The sequence below is a fragment of the Lycium barbarum genome, chromosome 5, assembly GCF_019175385.1.
Source record: "Lycium barbarum isolate Lr01 chromosome 5, ASM1917538v2, whole genome shotgun sequence".
Lineage (NCBI taxonomy): Eukaryota > Viridiplantae > Streptophyta > Magnoliopsida > Solanales > Solanaceae > Lycium > Lycium barbarum.
Window position 1 is genome coordinate 106770964 of NC_083341.1, and position 16352 is coordinate 106787315.

At 36.2% G+C, this 16352-nt stretch overlaps 1 pseudogene; it reads right to left on the reverse strand.

The window, feature by feature from the left end:
* Positions 1 to 1549: 1549 nt before the first annotated feature.
* On the reverse strand, positions 1550 to 3688 carry LOC132642591 (probable inactive poly [ADP-ribose] polymerase SRO2; annotated as a pseudogene).
* Positions 3689 to 16352: the final 12664 nt, after the last annotated feature.

The window sequence follows — 16352 nt, forward strand, 5'->3', positions numbered from 1 at the left end:
AGAAACAATTTAACTTTATGAGATGATTTACAATCACACATTTATATAAGGCTTGTTTTAGACCACACATTTCAAAAGTCTTCCTTTCTTTCTTAACCTCCGTACCAAGTCAAATGGTGCCATATAAATTGGGACGGAGGGAGTATTACATACAACAACACTTGTATGCTTCGGACCAATAAATTATGATAAATTCTTCCCTCAAAATTGGTTTAGGATCAGGAACTAGATATTTCTATCTTATAGCTTTTGATGTGCGATATATGATTAATGGATATACCACAATGCACAGAGATGGATTTCCCAAAGAAAATGGGGATATGTGTTGGATTTTCTAACATAAGGGGGAGAGAATAAGTAGCTAAGAAATATGTTGTGAATATCATCAATTTAATCCTCAGATAATTTAAGTAAAATGCTGGAAGCATTTGCTGACCCACCTATTTCATATTTCATCTGCAAAATGCTCCTAATGTTCCTGCAGGACAGAGTCTTCCGCATGCATGAAGCATGGTGGACCAATCGGTTCCAATGTAATAAAGGCGAGGAGCAAATGATGTGAATATTCATAAACGAACGGAACAAAGATGATCCTGTTTACCCTTGTCTCTTTATGGTAATTAAAACCTTTCAAATTATTATGCAAGTTGATGACTTGAATATTATTGGAGCTCTTGAAGAGTATTCAAAAGCAGTAGATTATCTGCTAAAAGAATTTGAGATGAAAGATCTTGGAAAAATAAAATTTTGGTCTTCATCAGAGAAAGATGTGGCCTAAAGTGTAATACAAAATATCCACATTATTATATGAAGAAAATGTGGCATGCATAGCTCAATTAAAAAGAGGCTTCATAAAAGTAGATAGAACGAAGCACATTTCACCAAAGTTATTCTTCACACATGATCTCCAGAAGAATGGTGATATTGATGTGCAACAAATCTGTTCAAGTGACAATCCTGCTGATTTGTTCACAAAATCTTTGCCAACTTCAACTCTTGAGAAGATGATATTCAAGATTGGAATGCGAAGACTCCGACATCTGAATTTTGGTCTTCGTCGGGGGGAGTAAAATACGTGTTGTACTATTTTTCCCATAACCAAGGTTTTGTCCCATTGGATTTTTCTGTTAAGGTTTTTAATGAGGCAACTCTCAAAGCGTATCACTAGATATGTATACTCTTTTTCCTTCTTAGGACTTTTTCTCACAGGATTTTTCCCAATAAGATTTTAACGAGGCACATCATCTATTAAAGGACACCCAAGAGAGAGTGTTGTAAATATTATACTATTAATGTCTATCCATTAACTTGGAGACAAAGTTATCTTGATAACCAAGTTTAATTGTTAGCTTGGTGACCCAGTTAGTTGGCTAGCCACCAAGTAACTTTTCCTCTTATAAATAGTGGCTCATTTGTAGAAGATGAAATGTACATTTAATCTTTCTCTATATATTTGTCTTTGGTGTATTTACTTTATAGTCTTTATTTTATAACAGTTCTAACTTTTCTCAACTAAAACTCGATTGCTTTGACACGCTGGCGACAGGCATAGAAAAGAAATGGATTCATCCAATAAACAATTTTCAAATGTTAATATGTATTGTAATTTATGGCAAGGGAATATCAAATATCTATACAATTTACAAGTAAAAGACTTGTCATTCAATAACATGGAAGAATGTTTTCACACTTGAAACGCCGACAACATGGAACTAGCTGATCCATCACATTCCTTTGTGGGGAAGCAACAAGCTCTTCTCTCCAATTCGGTACATAACATAAATTAAATTAAAACATATTACCAGTTTATAGAAGTTGAAGTTAGGAAGCAAAAGAAGAAAACAAAAAAAGTAAACAACCATTTTTAGCAATTGCACCAAGTTGTTTAAAATTCAGTTAGGAAGCTGTACCTTAATAGTATTTGGATACAATTTCATAACAGCTCTTAATGACGTATCTCCAGCTATTTGCCTTAGCTTGCGAACCAGTACCAATTTTGAGATCTTATTTCTCTATAAATTATTGAGATGTACGTAGTCAATAATCAAATATAATTAATAAATTTCATACTACAAAAAAGATTACTTAAAAAAAAAAAACCTGAAAGTCTTCATAGTATTTTGAGATCAAAACCGTTCTTGAAGGATGTAAAAACTTGGAAAGCACACGAAATAAGTCATGAAACTTTATACGAGAAGTGGGCTTCGACGGAACCTTCTTGATTTTTGAAGAATTACCCAAGAAAATAAACAAAATTTATGTAACATTCTTGAATCTTGGTACAAAGCTTCATTAACTAATTAATTATAAAACCAAATTATAAATCTCTGATTGCTTACCTAATAAGAAATTAGGACCCTTGAAACTTACTAGAAAGTTTGGTAAAATATGAGAATTCATGTAGGAACCCCAAATTATGTATCTTTTAGGAGCCATAAATTATCAACCCCAGAGTCAAAATATTCACAAGTTGGCTGAAATTGTGTGGATCCAGCCTCAATCACTTCCGTGTTTCCTAAGATTACTCGGCAAAGTAACATATGCCTTAATCCATTCTCATCTTCCACGGCAGATAATACACTTCAACCAAACAAAAATTCAATAAATAAATTAATTAATCAATAGAATTCAAAAAACATTTGAAGTAAGTAAATGACAAATCGAATTAATGTCATATTTATGTAACGGCGGATCTAAAATCTATAATTAACTAATTCTGGCACGTACCAAAAATATTCTTACAACTTCTAGTTCTAAACATGTAATAATGACATTTCTATACCAATTAAAGCATGTTATTGAGGGTAAATCGAAAATCTTAAGTTTAAAGAATTTTCAAATATAAGAGGACGTACTCTTTTTTAAACATATTAAAAGATAGGCATCACATGAAACGAAAAAATTAGAGAGAGGATTACTTTATGCGTAGTTGCTTACCCATCGATATTTGCTGGATAAAGATGAATGCCAATACCATAACAGTCTCCTGATTTTGGTTCCGTCGTTGTAGAAAATCCATGAGATATAATATTACAAATTTCATCTCTGGAAGAACCAAACCAAGCATATTTGATATTGGCATTTCCACCGCATTTCTTGCGCATTGATTCAGAGTAAATGCGAAAACCTTCCAATCTTGCTTGCCCTAATATAGTCGAACATGAATTCTTGTGTAAAGACACAACTTCAACTTCCTTTGCAAATTGCCCCATTCCACTAAGAAATCCTGCCTTAATGAAATCATGCTCTTTGTCACATTCCTCTAGTTTGATCATCCCATTTCTCTTGAACGACCTGAAGCAGTAGCGAATGTAGCATATATATATATCATTAACGAGTTCAACTGAATTCAACATTCTTGATGTATATATGAAAATTACTAAAATTATCAAAATTTATAAGTGTAACGAGTTTAACTAACAATCTAGAGATTAAATTCATTAAATTATATTTAAACTCTAGATCCGTCTCTAACCTGAAGTCATTGTCAAGTGGTGGACTAGAAGACTCAGCTTCGGAATCAGAAGAGAGTAACATTTCTTGCTTCTCTATTGTCGTGGAAACGTGTTCTTCTTCTCCAAGTTGCTCCATCTAAAGAGAATAAGAAATTAGAAGAGTGAATTTAGATAAATAGTTGGAAAAACTTAGGCTCTAAGAAAGTGTGATGGTGACAAATTTTGGAAGACAAAAAAGAAAGCCAAAAGAAGAAGAAAAACGGGAACCAAAGAAGAGTGGAAAGTAGAAATTTTATTGTAGTAAAGGAAAGAATTGAATAAAAGAGTGGAGGATTTTATTAATACGTGGAATATAGGAATGGGTCAGTGTTAAGGAAGAGAAATACCGACTTAATTGTAATCAGTGTTTTAAAAGGCGGGGGCGTGAGGCGGGACGTTTTACTTAGTACGATACGAGGCGTAAGCCCCGAGGCACAGGGCTGGCGTAAGCCCCATGAATCTTCAAATTTTTAATTTATAATATAGTAAAATAATATAATGGCACAAACATTATAAAATATATAAAAATTGTTTTACTAAAATAATAACATGATTAAAGAAACTCATAGAAAGCAAAACTTCTGACATGATTTTACACTGTAAATAATCGCAATGATTTAAAACTTATTATGAGATACAAATCATTTTTAACCCCTTAATTTTCAAACAATAAAAGAATCACAATTTCTAAAGCATACTACTATCATATATACTATGCAACTTACCTCCCTAAAAGAAAATAATCAATAAGCTTTATCAAATTATAATTAAAAAACCACTCCTTCATGAATAAAAATAAAATTACGTTCAAATAGCAAAATAATAAACTATGATAATTTTGAGACACATGACAAAAATGTGAAGACTAATGGCAAGTGAAGATGTAAAATTCGGGTCACGCCCCAAAACCACCCTAGGCCTAACAGGCATCCGATGCTATGAACAACACCGGAAGCACCTTATAAAATCAATAAACGTCTAACCTCTTTCGAAAATCTTTTAATAAATACGAAAACCAATCATTAATAAATTAGATAAAAGAACGATCATACTTTGAGATAACCCAGTGGAAGTCAAATCAGAAACTTAGTAAATAAATGTGGCAAAATGCCCAACAAGTCACAAAAAGACTCCAACACCCACAATCTGACAACTGTCCATGGAGCTTCTAAGATAATAAAGAGTGTCTAATAACATCGGGACGCAACCCAGAACTAAAATACGAAAAGTAAAGATAGAATGGTGCCCCACGAACAATCATGTGGGCTCACCGAATAGTCTCGAAAGCAGCAAGTTCTCTTAAGTCGTAGGTGTATCACGAACCTGCTCCTCAATGATACATAACATACCATAAAAACAACAATGGTATGCCTGAGTACTGGGTACTCAGTGAGTGTCTAAGGGGCAATAGTTAGCAAAACAAGATATGATGAATAAAATCAATAAAATGATATCAATGGAAATAGCAATTCCAAACCCAGGAATAAAGTAAGTCAGCAACATTAAAGAGTCATCAAAGAATCCAACAACGATGGACACATTAACTTAACTCCTTACCATTTATCAGGCCAAGTATTTCACTTACGAATTCACTATCACCACAAGACAGTCACAGGCAACAAGATACGAAACAAGCCACTCACAGGCAAATCAATCAATCGATACTCCAGGTTAGAAAACCACGGAGGCTAATCGTCCTCTGAACTAGCACAGCAACAAATGCACCGGGTAACATACCTCGGAGGTCAATCGTCCTATGGACTGACACAGCAATACTCGTATCGATACGTTAGAATCCATAATGGCTAATCATCCTCTGGATCAGCACAGCTTGCCCATACATGCTTAAACACAAACAAAATACAAATCATGGCATATTACCGAATCATCAATCATGGCTTAGAGCCGAATCTCACCCCTCAAGTCGTCATCTCAAAATAGAGGCATTTCAAGTCATAACTGATTTAGAATCTTATTCAAATCTCTTATTCAATTTTTAAGTTCAAGAAATCCATTCAACAGCAAAACAAGTTTAAAGTCCAACCTTTAGGAAAGTGGGTTCATTCATTCAATAATGGGAAAAATGAGTTTAACAAGTAGCATAAATCGTATAAGGTTCGATGCGGGCTTAACCCTACACACGCATGACCTTGTCTAAAAGAAATCATCTTTAATTCCAAAAGAACTTCCACCAAACGAGAGTAATATTCATGTTCATATTCCAAAGGAAGATTTCAAGTCACAAAAAATCATCCACATGTTTCATGCAAGATAACATACTTCAAAGAAGGGCTTTGAAAATAGACATACTTCAAGAAAGAATTTTTGGGAAAATTTAGACATACTTGAAAAGACGATTTTTAAAATATAGATATACCTCAACTCCCGCTCAAACGCACTTTCCAAGATTCAATAATCGCACTACAATGGTTTTAGATGATAAAGATTAGAACTTGAATAATTTCTTGAAGTTTTCTTGGAATTTCGAAAACTAGGGTTTTTCGCAATCCTTAAATCTTGTTCTTGAACCTTATGAAAATCATTGCTAGATTCTAACCTCTTTGTTTATTCTATACTATTTCAAACATCAATAATAATATCATAAAATCAAGAGTCTTACCTTTTGATGGAATCCCACACGCCTCTCTTCTTCCTCTTCTTGAATTTTTCAAGAACCTAGGATTTGGAGAGATGATTTATGATCAAGAAGAGATGAACTTTAGTGTATGATTGATGGAGATTGAGTATAGACTCACCTTAGGGTTGTTTTTTCTCAAAAGGACGTCCTTCAAGGGTTTCCTACGAAGTTGGAATGTCCGATAAATGAATTTTCGAGTTAAGTGCTGAATTTATAGCACTGGGAAATTGGACCCCCTAGCTCGCTGAGCGAGGGCTATGGCGAGCCCCTACCTCGCTTTGGGGCGAGCTCAGCGAGCTCCCCTATCCATTTCACACTTAGACAAAATTTTATGATTTTTGACTGCTTCGACATCGCTCAGTAAAATGGTCATAACTTCTAGAACAGAGCTTTGTTTGCGCTCCAAAATATACCGTTGGAAATATATTTCAAAGGGATACAACTTTAATGTTTTAAGTTTTCTCTAATTCTTAACAAATAGTCACGAAAATGGCCCAGAAGACAGACCTACCGAAACTTAGGCGAGTTTAAGAGCCCTTAAGAACTTCACTAGTTGGTTTGACTTCAAAACAACTACCTACCACCCGAATTCATCCCGAATGGGTTCATATAGATAAACTATCATCTTAATACTAGTTTTACACTTTCCCACCTAACCCTAATTTACGGAGTGTTACAATTCGGCTATATATTTTTAAAAGAATGTTAAGTGATGTTCACCCTCGCAGTGTTCTCAAATAGTAAATATGCAATAGAACGGTTCGTTATTTGAGTTATTCTCAATCGTCTTATTTCTATAGATGAAGCAAACTATTAAGCATCATTCATTTAATAAAGGATTATGAGGTTCAATAATGTTAACTGGGGAATTAGACACATAATTTGTGTAAGAACACTTAGGCGAGCTTCGAGCGTTGTGCGTTAGGCGTGTTTAGGGCGTACAGTCGGGCGCTTAGGGCGTAAGCCTCATAGAACTAAGCTCCACACATAAGCTCCAAGGCGTTTTGCATGTGCCCCGCCCCGAGGCGAGTCCCGAAACTTCCTTTTAAAACACTAATTGTAATGCGGATTGGCGGTTTTCTAACCGGGTTTTCTTGCGGTTGATGATTTGGTCTGAACTTATCCAAATTACAATTTTACCCCTTGTTTCATATACGAGTTACTTCCTCTGTCCCAATTTAAGTATCTATCCGTTTTAGTCTTCCCCGAAAAGAGAGTTTCTTCCCATATTTAATAAGTTGACAATTCAAACAACCTACATGTTAAGTTTAAACCTGCTACTCTATAAGATTCAAAGAAGATTTAGTATATTATACATATCTTTAATTTAGGACCGCAAGATTCAATAGTTTTTTTCTATTCTTTAATTTTATGCTCAATCAAATTAAGACACTTAAATTGAGACGGGAGGTCATTTTTGTTGTTTTCTTTCTTTTTTGTTTGGTCACATGTTTTATGTTATATTCATAATATATTACATTGAGAAGGCTACTGATTGCCGATACAATTTAGTAACTCGTTGGAACTTACATAAAAAATTATTGAATTTTGGAAAGAAGAAAAAGAAATCAATAAAGTTAGACAAGGCAAGCCGGAAAAAAAATTACGTTTTATGCTTTAATGTATAATTTTCTATTTCTTTATTATTAATTTTGAGTATTTTTTTAATTTTTGGTGAAATGTTTATGTATTGTTGTTATTTTAGAGTTATCTTTATTAACTGAGTCTATTGTTATAAGAAATTCAGTCGTGATTTTTACTAAATTCTGTTTTTGATTGTTTACTTTAATGTTACTATTATTTTTAAAGTTATGGCTTTCTAGTTTACTTATTATTAACAAAAGATGTAAAATTATGGAAAAGGACAAAATAAATAAGAAAAAAAAAAGACAAATAAGAAACAAAATAATTAATTTTAAAAAATATAAAACGCCATATGAATGCTATTTTTGGCCTACTTTTTAGCTCCTACACAAAAAGAGTGAAACCACTCTCAAAGTAACCTATTTTAGATAGAAAATATTATAGTTCAGGGGATAAACGACTACATCCCATATTTTAAGTATTAAACACACAAAACGCAAATAATTTAGGATCTTTTTAGGTTTTAACTGTTTTTCTGTAGTACTAAGTTAGGAGAACCAACAGTCAGAAAACAGATATGTTGAATTTTTTTTTTTTTCAATGTGTAATCAAGTAACTGATTTGCTTAATTACAAAAATTTTAAACTAAACATCTTTCGCTTGGTTGTGCCGCTTAAAAATAGAATATTGAACTCTTTTTTTTCCCCCAAAAAACTAGAATAGTGAACTCAAAATCATATTTATTCAGCTCTTTCATGATGAAAGATGAAAAAGTATTAAATGGGAGGGCATTGATGCATGGTTTCTATTGATAGGGTTATGATACATGCGTGCCTGCCCTTGGCACCTTTTCTTTCTAGCAATTTTGTGAGGCATCTATGATAGGAAAAAAAAAACTCTCATATTAATGAATCAAAGAATGAAATTTTGTTTGTGGATTCCCTATTAATCATTCAAAAAATAATATTAGTAGACTGTTTTATCTTATACACTACAAGAAAAAAAAACAAATTGTGAGGGACGATTCCGTCACAAATTTTGATTTGTGACGGATTTTGAGCTATCACATAGTCGCTGGTCGCATTTTTTTGTGACGAAAAATAATTTTGTCACAAATATTTGTGACGGGATTTGTGACAAAATGTGCATTTCAATTCCGTCTCAAAATATATAACGTAAAAGAAACACAAAATTCTATTTTATTTTTAAAATATAAAATAATAAATTAATATTTTAATTTTTTATAAATATTGAATATATAATTAAATTTATGATTAATTATTTATTAGTTATTTATTATCAAATGATGATGAAATTAACAATAGCTTAATCAGAAAATCATATTTCTATAGACCTCCCATCTCACTCCTTTATACACACCACTTTGGCTCCATGTTTGCTTGTCTTCCTATTTGAGACAATATTTTTGCCAAAATTTGTGACAGAAATATTTGTCACTAATTTTTGTGATAGAAGTTTCTGTCACAAAATCTATTAGATTTAATTAAATTTTGTCCTGTTAAATAATTTATGGCGGATTGGAACTTTATTTTTTGTGACGGAATAACACATCCGTATCATAAATTCTATTTTCAAATAAAGAAATTATCTGTAACGACCCGCCCGGTCGTTATTTAATACTTCGCAAACCCATACCAAATCGGGGCCTAAGATCTTAAAAGATAAGCCCTATGGGGTGTTTAAATGTTTAATAGTTGGAAAAATCAGTTTCAGAAAGAGTAAAAAGTCGTGGGCCCGGGCGAGCTTGGTCCGCCGCCAAAGCGGTCTTGCCATAGCGAGACTTGGTCTGCCATAGCGAGCCTGATGTCCGCCGCAGCGGACATCACGGACCAGTGGATGCGTTTTCCCACACTTAGTTTTATATTTCACCCTCTTTTTTAATAAAGACCCTTCAAGGCTACTATTAGGTTTGACATTAAGAAAACAATACCCTTAACACCAAGAAAAAGAGGCTCCGCCAACATTCTTCACATCTTCTCCATCAACTATCATCTGTCACGGATTTTGGATAAAAGCTAGAAGGGTGGATGCTTCATGGAAGATCGAATAGAGGCTCGTTATCGAGGTAGGTTACGATTACTTGAGTTAGACTTTGATTAGTGAGTCATATATACGTATAGAATTGACGGGAGAAAGCATGATTAGGTCTTCGAACACAGAGTTCGGATGGATATACTCATAATTTAATGAAAGTGTGTGTATATATAGTAATTAGGATAACAGCGAGTGTATAAATGGATGCTAAGTTCTAAGTGTTGTTGATGTCTGTATGTTACGGAATTGGGAGAGATCACTTGTCGCTATTAAGGAAGGTTACCCCGCAAGTTAGCATAATTATTCCGAGGTATATTTAGTTTCCGCAATAAATTGTTGAGTTATTTGCAATTTCGTACGGTTGTTCGTTCTTGTCAATAAAAAGGGTTGTATTGGGTCGGTTCAAGCTAAGGCATAATAGTGTTGCGCTTGTCCAGGGCATGTTCCATGATATTGAGTTTATTTATTAGCATCGTTGCATATATTTGCTTGCATTTATTGAACGCTACATGGACCGGAAAGTCTGAGTAAATATCAGTTGTACTACCAGATTTTATGGCTGAGTTGGGTTGTATATGAGATACTACTTGATAATCGATCATTGAAAGTGATGTGACAATAAATATGCATATATATACATACATATGAAAAGGCACATTTGACAGGGGATGAGAATGTGACCTAGATTAAAGGCACATTTGACAGGGGGTGAGGATGTGGCCTAGTTGTGAGCTCGTGGTCCGAGGTTCATTCCGGAACGAGTGGTACATGGACACCATGTGTCACCTACAGGTCATGACTATTGGGCAAAGACACCAATTAGCATGTATGTACAGTTTGTGTATTGGGTCATTGCATTGCATTACATACCTTCATATCCTCATGTTTATATGTTGTCATTCTACTATATGTGCATTATGCATCTCCTATAATTGTGTTGAACTGTCTGAGGGGTTCTGATCATGCATGAAGGTGTTGACGTAAGAATGAGTTACTGAGTTCCAGAATTTCTATGTTACATCTGATGGATTTAGAGAGTCACAGTGTTTGGTGATAAGTGTGTTGAGTACGTTTCCGTGGATGCATCATACTCAACGAGTGAACCGAATAGAAAACTCTAGAACTAATAATCAAAGGGTAGACATTAATGGAATTGATGAGGTTAAGAATAATTAATTGGTCCTAAAAGAAATACGAGGTAGGCCTACACTTTGATTTGTCGGGTAGCTGGTGTTATTGTGGAAATAAGGGAACCGGAATAACCAGGACTTAGAGAGGTGAGTTTGTACCGGTGTAGTTGTCTATATTGGAAGTCTCGAGGATGTACATTGACTTATCTGTTTATCTTGTTGATTTTATGTTGTGTTGCGTGAACTAATCTTAGCCGACCTATGATGCTTACCAGTACGTGTGGTGTACTGATACTACTCTTGCTACATCCTTTTTGGGTGTAGATGTGTTGCAGGTTATGAGTTGAAGTTTCTCTTAGTGGATTACCGGACATCTTCCTACAGCCTTGCTCATCTCATTCCAGGCAGAGGTTGTGTCGTTTATTTTGAATTTTATTCTTGTGTAATAGGAGCTCTTGTACCTGTCTAGACTAGATCCCGGGAACTTTTCAGTTTTCTTGTATTAATAACAGGGTCATTATGAATCCTTATTTTAAATTGTGATCATCATTTATATTACTGTTAATAATTAAAAATGTGTTGAATATTGGGTTGGTTGGTAAGGGTTTGCCTACTGGGTAATAATACGATATGTGCCCGCACGGCTCGTAATTTGGGTCGTGACATTATCTAGATGAAATTTGTGATTGACTATTATTTCCGGCACATATTTGTGACGGATTTGTGGCGAATCTTCATTTCTGTCACTAATTTGTGACAGATTTGTGACAAATCTTTATTTATGTCACAAATTTGTGATGCATTATGATCTTCGTCTAAAATTTGTAACGGAATTGTGATAGATCATCATGTCCGTCATAAATCCATCACAAAGAAGTTTATTCTGTCACAAATTTGTCTCAATTTTTATGACAGACTTATCTATCATAAATATTACGTCACAATTTTATGTTTTTCTTGTAGTGTTATTTTAGAACAACACTAATAGTTCTGTAACCTGGTTTACTTTTAAAAAATACTCTAAAGCTTACATATCGTATTGTTTTGGTTGTGCCACCTCAAAAGAGAAAGATTGAGCATAAAACAACATTCATTCTACTCTTTCATCTGAGAAAAAGAGCTAAAATGGTAGAGAACTTGAGCATGAATTCCCTTAATAGAGGTATGATTACATAATTCTCAAAAGCCTCCATGATTAAAAAAAATAAAAATACACACATTAATGAATCAAAAGCATGAAGACTTTTTTGGATTCCTGATAATCAATTCAGGAAAAAAAAAAATAGAGAACTATTCATTTGCAAAACTTGTACCTATAGTGACATATGCCAATTATGTAGGTCTCAACTAAATGAAACGTCAGTACACCCCAACAGTACTCATTGAATCTTAATAATCCCCTTCCTAAAGTTGGAACGCGAATTTAAAGAAATATTCTATGCATAATATTATTCTGAAAGCAAGGAAACATCAAAACCATCAATATCAAGTTTTGAGATAAAAATACTACTGATATATAAGTTGTGCTCAAATCTTTCCTTTTCTTTCTGGCGAGTCCCATTCGACTTTAATTTGACTAATTTTGATTCTGATTATGTCACCATATGCATGATCAATATGGCAGAGATCTTGCCCAATCGCATGGACCCTATTCATGTGGTGTAACACAGTTCAAGATTCTAGCATGCACGCATTCTATGTCTTACTAGGGCATTCTATTGTAGTGCCCGAACCAACAGTATGTGTTAGAGCCCCAAGTTCGGACTTAGACGTATGCGGGCGAGGGCAGTGTCAAGGGCTTGTACATTGCCCCTTGACATGGGCCTATGTGGTTGTTGGAAGCAATGTGCGAGGTTGCATGCCTATGGCATGGTGTGCAGCTAAGTCAAGGTGTTTGGGTGTTGGCAAAGCAGCTTGACGCATGTCAGTGGCACGGACAGGCGCATGGCACCAGACAGGCATGCGTACAGGCAGTAGGTTGGCACAGGCAGACATGGGCATTGACATGGGCTGACTGGGGCCAAGGCAGATGGGAAAGGTAAAGGGTTGGCATGGTGTTGGCATGGCATTGGCATGAAGATGGGCGAAAAATATTCTAAGTGTTGGGCGAAGCTATGAGGCGAAAATCAGGCTAAGGCATGCACGAGGCACATGAGAGAGGCAGGTGCACGGCACATGAGCGAGGCATACGCGCGGCACATGCAGAAGGGCCATGCACACGGCACATGCATCGGTTACACAGTGTGCGCGGCATGTGCGACGGTTAAGGTCGGTTTTTGAAGGCTTTGCCCACATGGGCGAAATGTTAGGCTTAGGATTTGTATGCCATTATCCCAATGTAACTGCTGGCACATGCCATGCACGCCCCTCCCCTTGTAACTGCTTGTAACTGCCCCTGGCAGGTTTGTAAAGTAGACAGAATTTGGCAAAGGCATTATTCAGTTTTGTAAGCCTCAAAATTCGTGAGTCCTTTTGTATATTTGAGAGATAATAAAAAGGTTGGGCTTTGCCTGTAAACATTGTGTGTTCCTTTCATTGTGTTTGACCCGCAATTAAATCTAAGTGTCAAAAGTGAGTGTGTGTGCAAAGGCTAAAGTTGGCTGTGACGCCGACTGCCGAGCAGTGGTGACGCTGAAAAAAATCACCCTTGTTTCAACTGGTATCAGAGCGTGGCTACGTTCATGGCACGATGGCTGGCGGAAGTAGTACGTACAATGAACTGAGGGACAGAGTGGCTGTCTTGGAAGCACTAGTGGGAATGGCTGAAAACACTGATGATGTGACGTCTATAATCAGTCGCATTCATGGCTTGAACATGGAACTCGCTCAGTTTCGTGAGATTATGACAATAAGAACAACGGGATATGATGAATTTCGTGAAGAAGCCTTGGTTCAGATCGAGGATCTAAAAAAGGCAAACGAAACTCTGAACTTGGAAGTGGTAGTGCTGCGGAGGGCAATGGCTGGTTCTAACGCAGGCCATAAGGCAGAACGTTCCAAGGTGAAGATCCCTGAACCTAAAGCCTTTACTGGTTCAAGATCTGCAAAGGAATTGGAAAATTTTCTGTGGGATATGGAACAGTATTTCACAACTGCTTGTATTTCTGAGAACGACAAGTTAAGTATCACCACTATGTACTTGACTGGTGATGCGAAATTATGGTGGAGGACCAGGGATGCGGATGATATGAGTGCTGGCAGGCCAAGGATCGATACTTGGGCCAAATTGAAGAAGGAAATGTGTGACCAGTTCCTTCCTAGCAATGCATCTTGGATTGCTAGGGATCGCTTGAAAAGATTGAGGCAAACAGGCTCTGTTCGTGACTATATCAAGGAATTTACTTCTTTGATGTTAGACATTCAAAACATGTCGGATGAGGATAAGTTGCACAACTTCATTTCTGGGATGCAAGCATGGGCCCAAAACGAACTTAGGAGACAGAAGGTGAAAGATCTCCCAAGTGCAATTGCAGCGGCAGATTCGTTGGTAGATTTTCGCTCAACACGTGTTCCATCTGAAATTCCCACTTCTTCTAAATCCAAGAAAAAGACTGAAAAGAAGGGGGAATGGAAGAAGGAAGGGCGGAAAGAAGGTGCTGACAAAGGAAAGGCTGTTGCGGACGTTGGAAATTCAAAGAAGAAGAAAAAATCAGCGAGTGACAAAGGTTGCTGGACTTGTGGAGGGTCTCACTTGGCCAAGAATTGTCCAAATCGTGAAAGGGTGAATGCTATGCTTGCGGGGAATGTAAATGCAAACGAGGAAGGTGCTGTAGTTGTTGCTTTGGCAAACCCACTTGGTTTACTCTTGAACAATCAAATTTCATTAGTGAACACGGTGGGGGAGTCATCTACAAATCCTCATTCTTCGTTGCTGCACATTAAAATGAAGGTTGACGATAAAGTGTTAGTGGCGATGGTGGATACTGGAGCTACTCACACTTTTATTGATGTCAAACTTGCTGCAAGATTCAGACTCAAATTGACAAAGAACCCGAATTATATGAAAATTGTGAACCAGGTGGCCCAACTAATTGAAGGTATGGCGTATGACGTGAGGGTACTAGCGGGACCTTGGGCTGGAAAACACATTTTGATGGTGATTCCGTTGGGAGATTTCGATATGATACTTGGCATCGATTTCTTGAGGAAGAACTGCTTCGTTCCAATGCCCCACTTGGACGGAGTTATGGTGATGCAAGAAAAGATGGCGGGGTTCATAAAGGTTGTTCATCCATATGGCGAGGCAGAAAAATTGAGTAAGTACAAGAGCCCCATTATTTCTGCTATTTCGATTGAGAAAGGCTTAAAGAAAGGTGAAGAAACTTTCCTTGCTGCTTTGGTTGAGATAAAACCTGATGTAAAGGTAGAGGTGCCTAATTGCGTAGCATAGGTTTTGGGGGAATTTAAAGATGTTATGCCACCTGAACTCCCTAAAACGTTGCCACCAAGGAGGGATATTGATCATAAGATTGAGTTGCTATCGGGTTCTGTTGCTCCTGCACAAGTGTTATACCCCGCATATTCACATGACATGTACATCACCGTAGTAATAGAGTGTCGGAGACGTCCCATGACGCTTTGGAAGGTACAAGCCATGGGAAGTGTGTAACAACGAAGTAAAAGACGAATTACGATCCCGTAAATCGTAGTCGGGAAAGACTATTTTGAAATACAAGAACATGGCCATTATCATGTATAATAAATGATAAATGTCATGCATGAAGAGTTTCGGAAGATTTCGAGATCAAGCAAATAGAAGAAAATAAGCTCGACGAAAATTTGAGAAATGTTGGGCAGATTTTTAGTCAACTTTGGAGGGGCATATCTCCTAGTATATTAGGAGTTTTAAGGTGAAACAAAAGCCTAAAATGAATTTCGTCGAGTCTAGTTTCTAATTCAACAAACCGCTCGTCGATAGGACATCGGAGTAGAGAATTATAGACGTTACAAACTGAACTGTCGACGCAGAAACAACACTGCTACAGTACTGCTACAGTGATGCCGACTTAACTATTATAAAAGGGGCCAAAATTCCCATTTTTCTTCATCAAAAATGGACCAAATGTTCCAGAATTTTCAGCCAAAAAAAGGGGTCCTAAATCCCACTTAAAATTGAGGATTTTGAGCAAACATTCAAGCTACGAAATACCAATCGAAGTCCAGGCAACGTGTAGACGCGATTATAATTTCGTTTGGTGTTAGAGTTGGCTTGGGAACAAGTAAATGTTTAAGATTTTGCTACCTTCATAAAAATAAGGTATGAATTGTTGAATCTCTTTCTCTTTCAATATGAATTAAGGAATAATTTCAAGAATAGAGGTTATGGTGTGTTGTGTTGACGTTGTTGATTTATGGATTGAGGGTTGAAGAGAAATTTGGATGAAAATACATATATTTATCTTGTAGGATATTGAGGATGTTGTTATTGATGTGTTGGTATTAATTTCGGCC